The 17,528-nt window shown below is 43.4% G+C and overlaps 3 non-coding genes across 3 annotated transcripts; 2 read left to right on the top strand and 1 right to left on the bottom strand.

Annotated features, from left to right (window-relative positions):
* The first annotated feature begins 8,105 nt into the window (after window positions 1-8,105).
* Window positions 8,106-8,178, top strand: trnav-aac (transfer RNA valine (anticodon AAC)). The gene has a single exon. It is a non-coding gene; the product is annotated as a tRNA-Val (tRNA).
* A 410-nt stretch (window positions 8,179-8,588) lies between these two features.
* On the top strand, window positions 8,589-8,661 carry trnav-cac (transfer RNA valine (anticodon CAC)). The gene has a single exon. It is a non-coding gene; the product is annotated as a tRNA-Val (tRNA).
* A 1,012-nt stretch (window positions 8,662-9,673) lies between these two features.
* trnaq-uug (transfer RNA glutamine (anticodon UUG)) lies at window positions 9,674-9,745 on the bottom strand. Its single transcript has one exon. It is a non-coding gene; the product is annotated as a tRNA-Gln (tRNA).
* Between the last annotated feature and the right edge of the window lie 7,783 nt (window positions 9,746-17,528).

Below are 17,528 nucleotides of genomic sequence, written 5' to 3'. Positions count from 1 at the left end.
ATCCATGTTGTATCCTAAAAACTGAATTTGAAAAATGCAATAGGTTTATTGATTTTTAATGACAAATATTTTTAGAAGATTAGGTAGGTTATACTAAAATGCAATATGTGTAAAATACACAACAAAATTAAGTTGCCATAATTCATTCTAGTTATATACAATGATCATATAAAATGCTTTAAATTTATACAACATAGTTGTGGGTCTATGGAATCAAATTTGTGCCAATAGAATAAAGCAAAGCTTTATTCTAAAAAAAAAGATATGTGTGACCCCGGAGACGACGCTACCTCTAGCTACAGTTAGCTAGAAAGCATATAGTTAACCTAAATAAGCTGCCGTACATTACTTTAGTGCAAAGGGACGAACCACAAAGTGCACTGCCAACCAAAGACCCAACAAGATTACATGTTCAAATTACAGACTAAAAAAAAAAGTGAAAGAATTATCCATTGCTTTAACACTTTTACGACTGGTTTTGAAACAAACAGGGAAAAGTCTAACATTTTTATGTCAGATTTAACATGTGAATAGAATAACTTTATTCTTTATTTACTTAATTTACTTATAAACTCAATTAAGTGTTGTTGGCACAGATAACCTGTATAGCTACTTTTTGTACAGAGAAAATTCACAGCAGATGTTGATGAGGGAATCAGTAAAGATCAATACTGATTCCCTTAATAACCTCCTTATGCATCTCTGAAGCCGTTACGTACGTTTAGGACCAGGAATGCAGCAGCAGGAAGGAGACAGGGAAAGGAGAGGATGACACAGGGCTTGAGGTGAGGTCTTCAAAATGAATCATTGAAAACTTTTACTGTAAGTGTTAAGTCACACTAAGAGAGTGAACGTTGTATGAGCGTATGAACATCTGCAAATCAGTTGTTATAGATCTTTATTCTGTCTGACAAAAACCTGAACAGTCACTTTTGTAGCTTTTGTAAGGATGCTGATATTTTTCATTTCTATTAAACGTCTGTTGAAAGTACATTAATGCCAGTGTAAAGAAGATAAATTATGATACATTTCTGCTCAAACTATTTATGGATCTGTCGGGTTTCTTTTATGTCCCCTCCAATGCACAACCCCTCCCTACACCCTTGTGTTCTCCCACCTTTCAAAAGCAGACAGAAACCTACACCTGTCATCATCATCCTCACCCTGACACACCCGTGGTTTTTGCTCACAGTCTTTGGGTCAAACAGAGCCGCCCCAGCCCAGATGTGCTGCTGACTGAACCCGTGCAGCAAGCCTCTTCTCAGCTCCTCTGCTGAATACTAATGTACACCTGCTAATGGCTGCACTGACTAAATAGACGTGTTGTATCCATTCAGAGTGGGATCCTGTGCTCTCTGCTCCCTTCTACTCATGTTTTCTCTTCAGACTCAACATTAGAAAGCACAGATCGCTTCACTTCAATCATTCCTTTCACCACTGAGAGTAGAAAATTTGAAACAGGTATACATAAGTGTGGGAATTAGTTCCAGGTCTCTCCCCCACATTTGCTCTATTTTTCTTTCTCTTGTCTCTTTGCAAGTTGGAAACCCTCTAAAGAGAGGTTTTCTAAAATAACATTATCTTCAAACAAACATTGCACTTTTAATCAGTGCATTTTTCCCCTTATTCAATCCACCATGGTATAGCAGGCCCTTTTGAAGCTGTTCTTTTTATGAGAGTCCACTGGGATTTGCTCCCCTGTGGCCTCTCTGCTTACACCAAAGCCTCTCTTTTCAAACCCGGCTTTGAGTGAAGAAGGAAAACAGGAAAAAGAGAAACCTCATAGGGAAATAGGTGGTGAACTGATGAACAATCCACTGGTGCATACCTGACAGGAATAGCGATTTTATCACCTTGTCTGTTCCCCGCTACACAGAAATATCTTTCCTCACTGGACATCCACATGTCAGTCAAGAAGTTGCAGCGATAATACTGGCGCAGAAACACACACTCTTTCCAGCAGATGGTTTATCGCACACCAATGTAATGTGTGGAAACCCAACAACGGAGGCTAAAGAGGAAAGACTTTCAGTTTGTCTGTGTTTGCTGTCACATTGGAGCTTTATAAACACTGATTTGTTTACCTTTAAAGGTCCTATATTCTGCTCCTTTTCAGCAGTTTAATATGGATCATTGGTGTCTTCATGAAATGGTAGTAACATGTTTTGGTCCAAAAAGCCAATAAATCAAGCACAGCAGCATTGTTTCCAGGCTCTCATAGCCCCTCTGTTCAGAACGCTCTGATTTAGTGGGCGTGGCCTTCATATGTGAATGAGCCACCGCTGATACCGCCTCACTCTTCCGCATCCCTGGGAGCGGTGCCTTGCAACCATAACTACCGAGCTCCGAGTGCGCAATGTTTAGGAAACAGCGAAGCTCATTTGCCGCAGGGGAGGGGAGTGGGCAGGAGGAGGTTGGGGGGTATCTGCTCCGTTGGACCAATCAGGTCAGACTTGCTCCTGATTGGTCAAAAAAGAGAATCCCTGACATCAGCAGATCCCCAAAATCCAAACAGCTCATTTTAGGTCAGGATTTTACATTCACAAGCACTACTAAGTGCAGGTTTTGTCATTAAATATCACATTTTGTGGTCTGGGAGGAAAGCCAAAGACCCACAAGTTTCACTAAATGACTTGATAAAGTGATTTTTGCATAATATGGGACCTTTAAATCACACTGAGAACTCATTTCTACGGTGGCCGGTGGGTGTCAGATCATTCACAAAAGCTTCAACACAAATGCAAGAGCTGCAACGTGAATGCAAAAGCCATGACAAGAATGCAAAAGCTACAACACAAATGAAAGAGCAAAAACATAAATACACGTGCAAAAACACAAATGCAAGAGGAAAAACTTGAATGCAAAAAGCAACAACCCAAATGCTAAAGTCACAACAGAAATTAAAAGAGGCTAGTTTTCCCAATGGACACAGAAAAGTTGTGAAAGTAAGTAAATGATTTTCTTTTTTAACTTCATCTATGATGAATAAAACTTTTTTAGGTGTCTCACCTTGTAATATCCTTCATGGTACTTTTTATATCCTGGAAAAATTAGTTGTCTCATATTTAGCTTTAATGTTTAACCTTAGCATTATTTAGCATAGCTGAAGGTAATAATAATAATAATAATAAAAACAATCATTAACTTACTTTTACTACTTTTCTGTGTCCGTTAGGATAACGTGTTGGATCCTTATTTCCTGAAACTAGCAGCTGATTTCTTAGCTGAACCGCTAGCATATCTTTTTAACCTAACAGTGGTTACGCCCAAGTAATTTGAACAACTATGGGCCTACATCAAATTTGGCAGCACTGGTTAAAATTGTTGAATCTCTTGTGAGTGATCAGCTAAAGGAGTTTTTATGTTTCAATGATATTTTATCACCTTTTCAATCAGGTTTCAGAAAAAGGCATAGCACTGTCACAGCTGCACTGAAAGTAGTTGATGTCTTTTCTGTTGCACTTGACAAGAAACAGCACTGTGCTGTGTTTTTTATTGATTTGTCAACACAGTCAATCATGATGTTTTAAAACTTAGACTTCTGAGCTCAGGGGTCTCAGAGGAAGCTGTTGCTTGGTTTTCCAACTACCTCAGCAGTTGGTAACAGTGCAGTAGAAGTGATGGTGTATGTTCAGATAGTATATCTGTCCACAAGGATGTGCCACAGGGCTCTGTACTAGGCCCACTTTTATTTACCATTTATGTAAATAATCTTGGCCAAAATGTGCCACCTGTGACATTACATTTTTATGCTGATGACACCATTGTGTACTGTGCTGCATCTCTTGCACAAGCTGTAGAACATTTGCAACGTGCCTTTGTGGTCCTTCAAAATACACTGCATGAGTTGAAACTTCTCAGGGCTCTTAGAGTAAAAAAAACTAGAGAGTGAACCAAACAGGCTGTACAAACCAAACCCACGGACTAACTCAGGAGCTCTGCAGGTTTGTATTATTAATCTCTTGTTCCTCCCCGATAAGCAGCAGCTTTTAATATCATTTATTACTGTACTGCATTATTATTTAATTTTCCCAAAAAAAGAAAAGAAAAAAAAAGAGAAGAAAAGAAACCAAAAAAAAGCAGAACATATTTTTCATGAGCTACCGTTGATCTATTTATTACTGTACTGCATTATTATTTAATTTTCAAATAAAAAAAAAAGAAAATAAAAAAAAAGAAACCAAAAAAAAAAGTAGAACATGTTTTTTTATGAGCGACTGTTCACAATTACACAGGATTTAGGCAGCCTTGATAGATTGTGCTTCTTGATATTTAGCACAAACACTTTCTATGAAATTACAGTTTTAGCCTTCAAGCAGCACCGTCCCCTGTGACTTCATCCTTACCACAGTGGATAATGGCTGTTATTATAATTCCTGAAGCGCGGGAATTAGGCCAGAGTGATTCATTTGCCTTCAACATGCTAGACAGAGTTACGCTGCAGACAGGAGCACAAAGGCTGCAGAGAAAGAGCTGCCTGGAAATAAAAGGAAAGCCATGTAAAAATCAAACCCACCACTGATGTATGGATTAAAGGGAGGATGAAGTGTGCTCTCAAGCTATTATGCAACGTGACAACTCTGTTGATATAGTATGGAAACATGTTTGCTGTGTCTATATTTGCTTGGAAGTATGAAGTGACTGAACCATTCACAGTGCTCTCAAAATAAAAGACAAACCTTGGCTCCTCAAAGCATAGCCATTACCCATGGAATTAAATCACATGTTGCTATAAATGTTTCCTTTTAAAATTCCTGCGCAAATGAGAAACCTGACATGACGCGCTGCATCATAGTGTTAAGACGCTGATGAAAAGGAGAGAGCAGCCTCATCACAGCCAGAATCATGACACGGGGTTGTTAAACATGAGCTGTTTTTCTGTTAAATGATTTTCTAATGACATAAGTTTGCTCTCATGTAGTCATTTTTCTTTTTTCCGACTTTTTTTCGTTGCTAGGCGCTGCCCAAGTAGCTGCCCAAGTAGCTGCCTGTTGCAGCAGCTCTCTCTTCTTTGTCCGTTTCTTGTAATTTTTTTGTCTCTTTTTCGTCATCTTTGTATTTGGAGTGGATCATCACTTTGTATGGTTCATTGTTGGTCATGGACACCAAACTTTTTGTGTCTTCAGGGATATTTTTTACTACTTTTCTCCTGTGTTTGTCTGGAGATCCTACATGTAACCATGGCTGCATTGTTTACATGTGAGATTAGCTGTTAGCAGCCTGTAGCATGTCAATGCTAACTAGTGTAAGGCCTGATGATTTCCCTCAAGGTGAGGAGGAGGAGGTGAGGACAACGTGCTGGTTCTCAGGTGTGAGCTGGGAGGTGATGACGTGGACCTGTCCTTCCATCCATAGTTGTTGGGGACGTGGGATCTATCTCCGGTGGGATGGACGAGCTAGCCGTGCTAGCCCAGCGGCAGAGGGGCTGCCGGAAGGCAGAGTGGCATCGTGCTGTTCACGGACATGAGGCTCCGTGACGGAGCTGACATCGGACGCCGGCGCCACATTGGAGGAGCTTCACCTGCTTGAAGCAGACAGGATCCAGGAGACAGAGACTGAAAAGACTGCTGGGGCGGCTCAGTCCTGGACCCTGTGGAGGTGGAGACTGGCTGGGCTGGAGAGTGGTGGACGTCTGTCGTCATCTATTTTCTTATGGACCTTTTTGCACCTTCTATACACTTTCTTACTTTTGTTTTCTTAAATGCTGCTGTGACTCCTGAATTTCCCCTCTGGATAAATAAAGTATTTTCTATTCTATTCTATTAATTAACAAATAGACAGAGGTGGAAATACAAACTTACAAAAACTCAAGTTAATGTAATTAAGTATATTTGTTTTTTTTTAACCTGTACTTTCTTGAGTATTTTTTCAATTGTGTAAATTCACTCATACTTAAGTACAGTTTACACCATGTAATCTACTTCACTGCTTTTAAAATCACAAGCCTGCACTGAGTATGCCCACCATATGAATCAGTATCCAAACCTCACCACCACTTCACCACCACCAATCACAAAAGGAAAAGACAACTCTGCCACCACAAACTCAGGTGTCTGTTCGCCTCGATCCCTAAGATCAGCTGATCAGTTGCTGCTAGTGGTCCCGAAGACACGGCTAAAACTCAGAGGTGACAGAGCTTTTGCTGCCGCTGCCCCTAAGCTCTGGAACGAGCTGCCTCTAAAGGTTAGACAGGCCTCCTCACTCCCTGTTTTCAAATCCCTCTTAAAAACACACCTTTACTCCGTGGCTTTTAATATCTTATAATTTATCATGTCAGGGGTCTTGTTTAAAGGCACTTGCAGTGAGCTTGTCTGCTTTTTAATTTTTATGTTTGATTGCTTGCTTTGCTTTGTTTGCAGATGTTTTATATATATATTTATACTGTGCAGCACTGTGGCTACCCCCGTGGTTTTTTTTAGATGTGCTATATAAATAAAGCTGTATTGTATTGCATTGTAAAATCTCAACTCAACTGAGTTGATACTTGACATGCGCCCGTGGCCATACCTGGAGGGATTTTTTCATGTACAAAGGGAGAAAAGGAGACGGTCTCCAGATGCATCTGTTAGCCTGAGTGCTTTCCATCATTTTCTGAAATGTTGAATGAGCTATTATTTAGCCTGCATGTCAGGACAATTAACAGGATAATTTTTAGTGGGGCAAGGTGTCCTTGGCAGCTTTAACTTCCTGAATCTCTGTTTTAGAATAACATTAATGTATTAATGCAGAACACAGACATTAGAACAAATGTAAGGAATAGCCTGTAGGCCCCCCCTTAATGAATATACGACCTGATAAAATCTGATTAGACACATATCCCCAACCCCCTTGAACCCGTTGTAGAGAAATAAAACGTGAATATAAGAGCACCAAGAGGCAGTGGATCCTGCAGGCTGGGGCAGCTTTGAGGAGGGCACATAAAAGAGTGACCTGCTGCTGTGTTGGAAGTTATGATTTATGGATCAGCTGATACTGCTCTTTGTACTATTCAAAGCTCTGACAGCTGATAAGGCCCGGCACAATGGCCAGATTAGAAGCCCGATTGGACACATCCCCGAGACGTGTAGTGTTTAAAATCTCCTCAGTGCCTGTAATTCTGCTCCTCTCTAGCCCAACCCTGTTACAACAGACTCTTGATAATGTTATTGCTCATGGTTCATGACCAGAAGAGATAGGAGAAATAGGTTTCCTTAAGCCCCGCACAGGCTTAACCTATGACTCTACTCTTAGCAAGCTCCAAAGACCCAGACAATCCTGTTAGCTGGACTTTTCCACAATACCCCCCATACAGTACTCCACAAGTTTAACACTGACACTCTACTGTATGTGCAAGAATGAGAGCATTCACTGCTTATGCAAATCCATATCTGTAGTCTGAAGGGCTAAATGCAGGAAATACAGCTTCACTTTACTCAACTACTCATCAGGTAAACAAACTAAAGCATGCCTTTGTGTAGGAGTCTTTTCATTTCATTTCACTTAGTTCAGTGTGAAGTGAGTTGTTCACTGCTACGGACAGATCCTGAGCACATCTGCCCACAGAGCTGACCAGACACCTTAATATCCGTTTGGGTAATATCATTGTACCAGTTAAGTCAACAGTACAATGAAAAAAGAAAAAGAAAAAAAGGTTCAAGAGGAAGAAGCAACGTGAGTCAGTGGAGACGATGGTCTTTATATTAAAGTGTAAGTCTTAAGTGTTCACTGACTTTGAAACCAAAAGTTATAGAGCTCCCTCTGCTGACGAGTTGCAGTAAATATTAGAAGCCCTGGTTCTGGAATAGAGGTTAAACCACAAAACCAAGATATTAGACCGACAAAGGCAGGTGAAGACATGCTCTCAGCAAGTCATGGGCTCTTCCTCAAGACATCTTGGCCTTTGAGTTCTATTTGCACTGAAAGGGTCTGGAGTGCACTTCAACCACAATCTTGCCTGTGCGGAAGGATGCCGCGATTGTAGCTGCCAGCTAGTGTTGTCATTCTCTGCAGATAGTCATGGGCAGCTAGAAAACCCACTACTTCATTGGTATTTTTCCAGCAACTGGCGTGTCGGAAGTTCAGGACACAGCTCTGCAGACAGGTTGTTAAGGCACGGCACGTTGTCCGTTTCCGTAGTGTAGTGGTTATCACGTTCGCCTAACACGCGAAAGGTCCCCGGTTCGAAACCGGGCGGAAACACCTTCTCTTCCTTTGCCTCTCAGCAAAAACTCAGTGACGTCATTGGACCCTGGCACTGGCCAGGAAGCAGACCTGGAAGCTTAAAGCCTCTGTATCTGTGGGCAAAGAATTAGCTGCCGGTGGGAAGCACAAGTCCCCCCATTGGTGAATTGATCCCGAGTCTTGCGCTTGACAGGTGTAAGGTCCCAGGGCTAATCCTATGGACCCCCGACTACCCACTGCCTCATTGATATTTTCTCCAGCAACTGGTATGTCGCTAGTTTGGTAGACAGGTCTGCGTACGGTTCCGTAGACAGGTCTGCAGACAGTTTTGTAGACAGGTCTGCAGACGGTTGTGTGGACAGCTCCCCCAGACGGTTCTGTAGAGAGGTCGCTTAGGCGGGGCATGCCCCGCATAGCTTTCGTGGTCAGTTTCCGTAGTGTAGTGGTTATCACGTTCGCCTCACACGCGAAAGGTCCCCGGTTCGTAACCGGGCGGAAACACTGGCACTTACTTTGCCTCTCGACAAAAGCTCAGTCATGGCGCTCATCGGGCTCCATGCAGAACCTTGTGCGAGCTTCTTTGTCTTTTTTTTCACAGTGCAGAGCTTTTTCCACCCTCTCTTTTTTGCAGCTGTTGCTTCTTCTTTTTTTCTTTTTTTTTCTCTCCTTTTTTTTGTAAATGCACTTATATAACATTTACTGCTGTTGTTTTATGTCTGTTTGTTTTTTATGTACATGCAATGGGCATTTCATTAGGTCAGGCCTTGACTCATATGCAGCAAACTAGATATGAGTTGAGAGCAAGGGAAGCAAAGGAGGGAAAAGAGGCAGAAGGCACTGGCCAGGAAGCAGTCCGGGACGCATGAAGCCCCTGTATCTGTAGGCAAAGAATAAGCTGCTGGTAGGTAGCATAAGTCTCCCCGTTGGGGAATCGAACCCCGGTCTTCCACGTGACAGGCGGAGATACTGTCCACTATACTAACGAGGATGCTGCCTTTAGTGCACGCTGCACAGACACGGCCCCATGTTCTGGGGTTTACCCAGATTATGCAGAGTCACAGCCAATGCCTGGTGGTTCAAGTCTGCCACTGTTGGGTTGAAATCTTCCTCCTGCCCAGAGTCACCAGTGATGGAGTGCATGACATGACATGAATCACCAGAGCAGTGTGTGCCACTGTTCAGAGTGCCTCATGTTGGCCCCACACGCAAAACCTCTGCATTTTGTTGGTGTGCAGAAACTCTGCGCCTGACTGTGTTGTGGCTTCCAGTGGAGAATGCAGTGCTCATTGGCCTGTGGTCAGTATTGAGGGGTGGCAGCCCTGGAACAGTGATCAAACTGCAGCAACAGCATAAGCCACTCTCAACCAAGTTTGAAGAAGTTCTCCACAGCAGTTTACAAGTCCTTATTCAGTGTATGACAAAGAGGCCATGAGATTGCCACTGTCACTCAGGGTGGGCTTGGGGTGGCTTTGACACACGGCTAGCAAGACCCAGCGTGGTCTCTTCTGCTCAAAGGTCCCACCGAGATTTGAACTCGGATCACTGGATTCAAAGTCCAGAGTGCTAACCGTTACACCATGGGACCAGTCTGCCGTTCAGTAAGTCCGTTGTGAGTGTTTGTCCTCACTTGAACACACAGCCTTGCTAGATCCGCTTCCTTCTCAGGATTGAGGTTGACTCCAAGAGCCAAGTCTTGGAACAGCAACGGAGCGCTTCAATCAGCTCCCCATCTGCTTTGGAGCGGGAGCTGTTTGGCACTTGATTTCCTCAAAAGCTCATCTAGTCAGGATGGCCGAGCGGTCTAAGGCGCTGCGCTCAAGCTGGGGAACATTCGTCCGTCAAAGAAGGGGGGAGAAGGGGGGAGAAGGGGGGAGAAGGGGGGAGGAGGGGGAAGAAGGAAAAAGGGAAGAAAAGAGAGGAAAAGAAGAAAAAGAGAAAGAAAACGAAAAAATCCGAGGTTTTTCAGCAATTTAACTTTTAAAAGAGTGTTTTCAATGCTTACAGAAGGTGATTTAAAACTTTAGATATTTGAACAAGTAGCGCACGGGACACGAACCGACGAACTTCATAAGCAGATAACTTGACGCTACACTTTTTGCCGTGTGACGCACATACCCATATATGGACCTCACTTCCGGGTCAACACAAAGGGATTCCCCAGTCTTAAAATTAGGGTTAATGGCGGTCAAGTGTGCTCCTAACTGATTGCTTTATTATGCCCGCACTTTATGGTAGGTTTTTGAAAATGCATATGTTGAAATGATAATAATGCATTTTAATAACGTTAAAATAACTTTTTGAACATTTTTATCATGGGAAATAATCGTTGTTTACTTCTTCCTTTTTCTATAGGAAAAGAAGCTGCCTTAAGCCCACCATATGACCTGAAGAGCAGCTCCTCAACCTGAGATCTTCAGGAGTTTATCTGATGTCTACTGCAAACCACTTTTTATATGATACTAAATAACCCCTCTTTCTAGCATAATTCTTTTTCTGTATCAAAGATCATTATCTTAGGGATATTGCAACATTGACAAATAACACTCTTTATTACAGTTGTTGATTGTTGTTAAAATCAATGGGTATGGGTATATCAATGTTTTTTTTTTGTGTGTGTGTGTGTTTACCAGTGTTGAATAAAGATACACTTTTAGCTCGAGCTTTGTTTATTCACAGGGAAGAGAATGAGAAACAACTTATTACAGATTATGTAAAAAAAAAGAACAAACACAACACCTCTATAATAATAAACTATAGTAATAAAAAAAACAGAATGTAACACATTTAACATATATACACAACAGCTATACTATTTTATTTACAACATTGATACTAAAATAATACAACACTCATTCTGTACAATAACTTACACTATGAAACTCTTCAAAATATATACAATATTTACACCACAAAAATATTTACAATATTTACACTACAAATAATTTTAAAAATTATTTTTTGGGTACTGCCTTCCTCATTTCCTCCAACCACTGCTTCTTGGTTTTGGTTTCAAAGGAAGGACAGTACACTTTGCCATAGTACTGGCTGTGTCCAGTGTCAGCAGTGCGGAACTGACCACACTTTTTACAAGTGTTTGCCTCCACTGTCCGTTGGTACGGCCTCTTAGGAGTCACTCCTTCCATGCTGGCAGGTGCTCCTGTCTGTGGACTGGTACCCGGTAAAACTGCCAAGACAACTGGTACCAGTCCCACATTTTGTCCTGCAGGCGCAACAAGCTGTGTGGTCAGCAAGGGTCCTGGTGCAGGGGGGCTGACAAACAAAGGCCTCTTGCCTGTTGGTTTAGGCAAGATGTTGCGCTGGACCTGACTGGGAGCTCTCTGCCTCTGATGTGCCTGGCCAGCTGTGCTCTCAGGCAACCAGTACTGATGCTCCTGCTGTGCTGGTACAGGGTGAGCAGGTAGCACTCTGGCATCCTGAAGAGGCTCCGCAGAAGCTGAGACGGCTGGAGGTAAGGTGGTACCCTGAAGCAGCACAGACAGCTCCTGTTTTTTCTGCCTGTTATTGTGCCACTGTATCAGGGTGTTCTGGTTTACCTCCACCAGTTGGATCTCAGTTTGCTGCATCACTAGAGAGTTCCCGAGGACCAGCTGCCTTATCTTGTGGTAATCCCTCAAGATAAGGGACCACCTTGAGTCTGCCCTCTTCCCTCTTCTCACTGGGCCTGGGTGGAGGTTGCAGAGTCTTATAAAGATGTTTTCCACCAACCGACAGCAGTCCGGCCACTGTGCAGGTGAGCTACTTGCTCCTAACATGCAGCGGGTGGTGCTCTCAACACCAGGCGTAGTTGTGGGCTTCTTCGGTGTTCGAAACCGCCCACTCAAGAGTCTCTCCTGATGTCGAGCTGCGTATATGACCCGCCGCTTGTCATGCTCATCCAGGCTTTCCCACAGTGCTTTGATGGTGCTGGCCTGCTGGTTGGTGAGACACAAAGACGTCTGACTCCGCAGTTCCACCAAAAACTCAGCAAGTCTGTCCACATGCTGGTAGCCAGGCACATTTTGCTCATCCACAGCCTGTGAAGATATGAAACATATTTGAAAGTATGTTAATGTAAATCCTTGAATCACGTTGACCTTTTTTTGACACATTTCTGATGTTCCTTATTAAATAAAAAAAACATACTACTGCTCAACCACTGTTTGAGGGCCTGTAAGGCCTATTTGTATTAAACTACGCACCCTTTAGATATTTGTTTTACACAGTTGTGCATCGAGGATTCCCTCTCCTATATCTGTCTCTGTTCAAGTCAATTTGTGCTGCTCTCTGAAGGGAGTAGTTAACCCATTCCTAAGAGATTCAAAGGTTCTGTCTCATGATTTCTAGCAATAAATAGCTGTACTTTTTTAACACAACAATAAACATACAGGCCTCTAACGACAGCTTTTTTTGCCTTGCCATTTGAGCCTGTTAACCCAAAACAAGTGCTGAAACTTCAACCTAAAGATTGCCATGCTCCCTTTGTGTTCCTTTATTTGTAAAACTATTTTAGGCTGTACCACACAGTTTCAAAAGTGTTTTGTAATCAATTAGCCTTATAAAATTATTAACTTAGATTAGCAGCCGTATTAGGAGTTGATGCAGAGGACTGAAAGTTGCAAAAAAGTGGATCATTCTTTGAAAATCATCTGATTCATTTTAAGTTTGTGAAATGGATAAAAACTGTTTGTGATTGCAAAAAGTAAAGTGTAAGTGATCAAACTTTTGTGCAGTAATGCAAGTGCATATTCATTGTTAACACTTACCATGTCTTCATCATGAGCCTGCACGTCAACGCCAGCCTCAGAGGATGAAGTTGAAGGCAGAGTGGGAGGAGCAGAGGCCACTGCAGACGAGCAAGGAGCTAGTGATGCACAATAGGGAAAAAAACACCATATTACTACACATATAAAAAACTACAAAATGACTTGCAGAATTAGAGCTGGGGGATTATTGTGACTGAATTACAATTCCCATTTTCATTGCACTGCACCTGGTCATACTACTACCTATATAAAACCGAGATTTCTTTTCAGCCTTACCAGGAGCAATGGTTAATGTGCTCGGAGCCTGAGTGAAGGAGGTGCCCGATGATGATGGAGTTGAGGAACTGCAAAGAGCTGTCGTGCTGGGAGCTGTGGACAGGGAGGGGCCAGTTGTCAGAGGGGCAGGGGTGTGAGGCTCCTCTAGGTTTGCCACTGTTGGGTCCTCTGCTGCCTCAGCAAAGCCCTCATCCTCCTCTTCATCTTCCTCCACATTATGCTCCTCAATCAGCTGAGCAGTCTCCTCAGAATCAGGATGCATATCCTGCAGTGCCTGACCAGTCTGCCGGAACAGATACTGCAGGCCTATGAGCTCTCCTGAAACATCAGAGGCAAATGGATGATTAGGAAAACTGTTTGAATGATTTTTTTTTCATCTCAGTTGTACGTCAAGTGGGTTTCAGTAATGCTAACCAGTGTAAGGTGTAGGTGGGCAGAACTCTGGGACCAACTTCCTGCCGAACAGCTTCTCGAAGTTTGTGTTCACAGAGTGAAGCAGGTCACCCGAGTAGCTGCGGAAAGGAGATGGCTCAGTTGACAGAGCAGCAGTGCCACGGTCCTGGTTCCACCTGTGGAGTCCTTCCAGCAGGTAAACCTGGAAATTCAGGCTGTTGGCACTGGTTCCTGGGGATAAACAGGTAAGTAGGTAAAATTGGTGATCAAGGACATAGTATATTAGTACATAACTTTAAATATATTTTTATTCTTAGACTTTGTGACACATTAACATAACTATAACACAAACACAAACCTGGGATGAAGCGGTTGAGGTGTAAATGAAAGGACTCTAAAGATGTAGAGCCCCTTGCACACCTGTAGGTGGGTAGCTGCACACCTCCCTTTGTGAGCTCTCCTGTTTTGATGTAGAGAGCCACACCTGGTGGGTCCTGGATGCACTTGACATGCTTCTTTTGGACATTCCAGATGTGCTCCATCCTCTCCATGTCAAACAGGGGAACTCCAAGGGAGTCATTACCGCTGGTCCCCATGAGCCCCAGCAGCAGCTCCTCCAGCAGCTGGGTGGTGGCCACTTCACCCCGGGTTCTCCGCCGACAGTGTAGAGCCAGCTCCTCCCTGGACAGGTTTCTGCTGATGTCAGCATCAGTGACTGGCAAGCCCTGGGATTGAAGCTGTTGTTTCTTCGCTTCACGCAACAAAGCTAAATCAGCTGCATCCCACTCAAATATGCACGCTGACAGGCGTGACATAAAGATTGGGTACAACTGATGAGCATCTGTCACGCACCCCAGGGCAAGTCGGCGCATGAAGTGCCAGATGTCTAGTCGAATGATGAGGTCCTGCCATCCACTGAACCTGGTCTTCAGCCTGGTCTCCCCTGTACTGGAGCAGCAGTCGCAGTCCACATACAAGGCAACAGGGGGATCAACACCAGCCTGCTGGTACCGCTTCACCAGGTCTGCTGCCATCATGTCCAGGCCTGCTCCCTCCTGAGCGGTCAGAACGCTGATCAGGATCTGACCATACTCGTTTCCCACAGAGGTGAGCCAGAGAGCGGTCCCTTTAGCTGTGCCTGCCAGCTTCTTGACGATCTAAAGTACAAAAAATTAAAAGGCCCTTTGTGATTATTTTCAGGACTCCTTATTTAATGGGACTAGTTAATAATATAAGTTTCCTGTATTAATGAAGGAGAAAAAATATAAACCTTTTTTGTTGAGTCCATCTTCAGAATTGTGCCGTAGATGGATGTGATCCGGGCTTTGATGTCCTCGAGCCTTGTCAAGATGTCCTGACTGTACACGGAGAGGAGCCACTTACAGCTAGGCACCACAGAAGGCTCAGGGGGCTCAGGAAAAGCCATGGGCAGCAGTCCGGGGCGCTGCTGAAAGTCAACACACTCAGTGGTGTACCGTGCAACACGATGAAGCCACTCCTCTGAGTGGTTTTCTTTCAGCTGCTTTAAAACCCGTGTTGGACTGTTACCCAGACCTCTCTCCCGTAGAAGCCGGATCACACGGATGTCACAGGCGTATCTGAGTCAAAGACAGATAAATTAGTTAGACTGTCTTTTTTATTTCTATTGTCAAGGCAAGAGAGAAAAAGGGAAATTACTTACTTCTGAGTAAGGATGACCCTGAATTCAGACCTGTGAGCCAAGTCCAGCTGCCTGAGGACAGTCTGACTCCAAGAAACGTGGCTGGCTCTACATTTGGTGCAGGTCAGGGTTTCTGTCACCATATTGTAGGTCCTGTCCACGTCAAGGACCCGCCGTGCCCTCTTGTGCAGCCCTGCCCCTGTGAGCTGGTGCTGCTCACAGGCTGCATTAGGGCAGACCACCTTCACCTTCCACAATTTGTATGGCATCCATACAAAGAGTGGGTGGGTGAAAAAACGGTCTGGTGCTGGAGCCTGATTGTACAGGTTGCTTGGCTGAGGAGGAAAGTACTAGAGCTTCAGATGGTCTTGAAGCTGAAGTTTCCCCTTGGGCCCCAACTTCAAGAGGAATTTTTCAATCCATTTGTGGTCTTCAGGTGGCAAACCCTCTGACCACAAGCGGGGCAGGTGAGCTGTTGAAGTCAGTGCTCCTGTCCCAGAGTCAGCAGCAGTCTGTAATATAAAAAAACAACGACAAAAATACTTAATACTAACCTTAAAGACTTGCAAGCTTCTGCGCACTATGAAGTGACATGTTAAATACTTACAGACACTGTGGCAACTTCTGCTGCTGGACTGGGGACAGGCACTGACTCTCGATCAACTGCGTGAAGAGCTGGAGCCTTAAGAAACAGCAGGAATAGAACTCACATCAGTGAAAGACTTTGAGAATATAATCTTAAACTAATACTCAGATAAAACACTACCATAGTATTGTTACAACTTTAAAATCTAATTTTGTTAATGAGGGAATTTAAATGTATTATTGTTTATGTGTAATGTCTTCAGAAAGTATTTGTAAAAATGCTTCTACAAAAAGAGTAGTTTTTTAAAAAGTACTCACTGGGACGGGAACATTTGAAGGAGAGCTGGTACTTTCCTCAGTGGGGTCTGTGACTGTGGCTTGGGTCTGTAGAGCAGTCAGTTTTAGTTATTTACCAAAGAAATGACTCAAGCTTATAGGTTACTACATAATCTCTATTTACCTTGGTTACTCTTCTGGCCAGGCTTAGATTTGGCTTGGCAGCAGCAGACTGGGCACCACCAAATCTTGACTTAGTAAACTGAAAGGCAAAGAAGCAAAGGGCTTTGTTAGAGCTGTACTAGGGATACAATTGTCAATATACATTAAGGTACAAAACAGTTGTCACAGCCATGGTCCGTTTATGAGTAAGATTATTCGTCTGTTTACCATTGCCAAAGTCAAATAAGGCCGCTTCTTTTGGCCCTCCGGTCTTGGTCCTGCTTGAGAACTCTGTTGTCCTACAGCCCTCTCGATTGGACTTGCTGCTAAAGTCTGCTGGCCAACAGAGCCTCTTACAGGAGGACCCACTGATGCCCCCTGAGCCGCATCTCCTGCTGCCCCCTGGACCGAACCTCTTGCTGCCCCCTGGGCCGGACCGCCTGCTGCTGTCTGCTGTGCAGAACCTTCACCACGGCCCACAGTCGCCGTTGGTTGCCCTCCAGGCCGGGGAGCAACACTCGATGTGGTCAGCTGTTAAACAGAGTAGACACAGCTTTATGTGGTGTACTGATTAGTAAAAACACTGTCTCCTTGTAGTTTTACCTTCTGCACATGAAATCCACACAGGCACTTTCTCTCCTGCCCAAACAAAGACATTTGGCCATGAGTCTGCATTGGGCATTTCTCAATCTAAAAATAAAGAGAAACATTTGGTTAAAAATGTTATGGTCATCATTTTTTCCAGCTACTTAAAAAATGGTTAAAAAAATGCTCATTTCAGTTAACTCTATAAAAGTTTAACCTTATCCTTTGTTTGAAGCAAATATTAGTGAATGGTACAGTAAGATTACATGGTAAAATCCAAAATCAATCAACTCTCACCCTCTGATACAGCTCATACCACTTCTTCTGTCTGGGAGCAGGTCTGTTGCCTTCATCAGCAGGCCAGGTTCCTGTGTTGGCAAACCTCCTCAGGCGGGACATCCACTCCGAGTCAGACATTGCCTTGTGGGACTTGGTCTTTTTGGTTGCCTTTATTTAAGGAGAGTTTTGATATTAATACTATATTAATATGACATTAACTGTAAATCAGATGTTGGCTCTGTGCAATAGTGTAACAGAAGAATGAAAAAGAAAAAGAAACATGTGATATTAGCCATTGCTTCAATTTAAAGTGCATGAAATAATAGACTTGATACAATTCTTACAATACTATTATAGGAAACGCGACATTTTGCAGGTTAACAAACACT

The sequence above is a fragment of the Halichoeres trimaculatus genome, unplaced genomic scaffold (assembly GCF_033239565.1).
Source record: "Halichoeres trimaculatus isolate MK-OKI-2021-1 unplaced genomic scaffold, fHalTri1.1 fHalTri1_scaffold_3, whole genome shotgun sequence".
Taxonomy (NCBI): Eukaryota; Metazoa; Chordata; class Actinopteri; order Labriformes; family Labridae; genus Halichoeres; species Halichoeres trimaculatus.
This window is presented reverse-complemented; position numbering and strand designations above follow the sequence as displayed.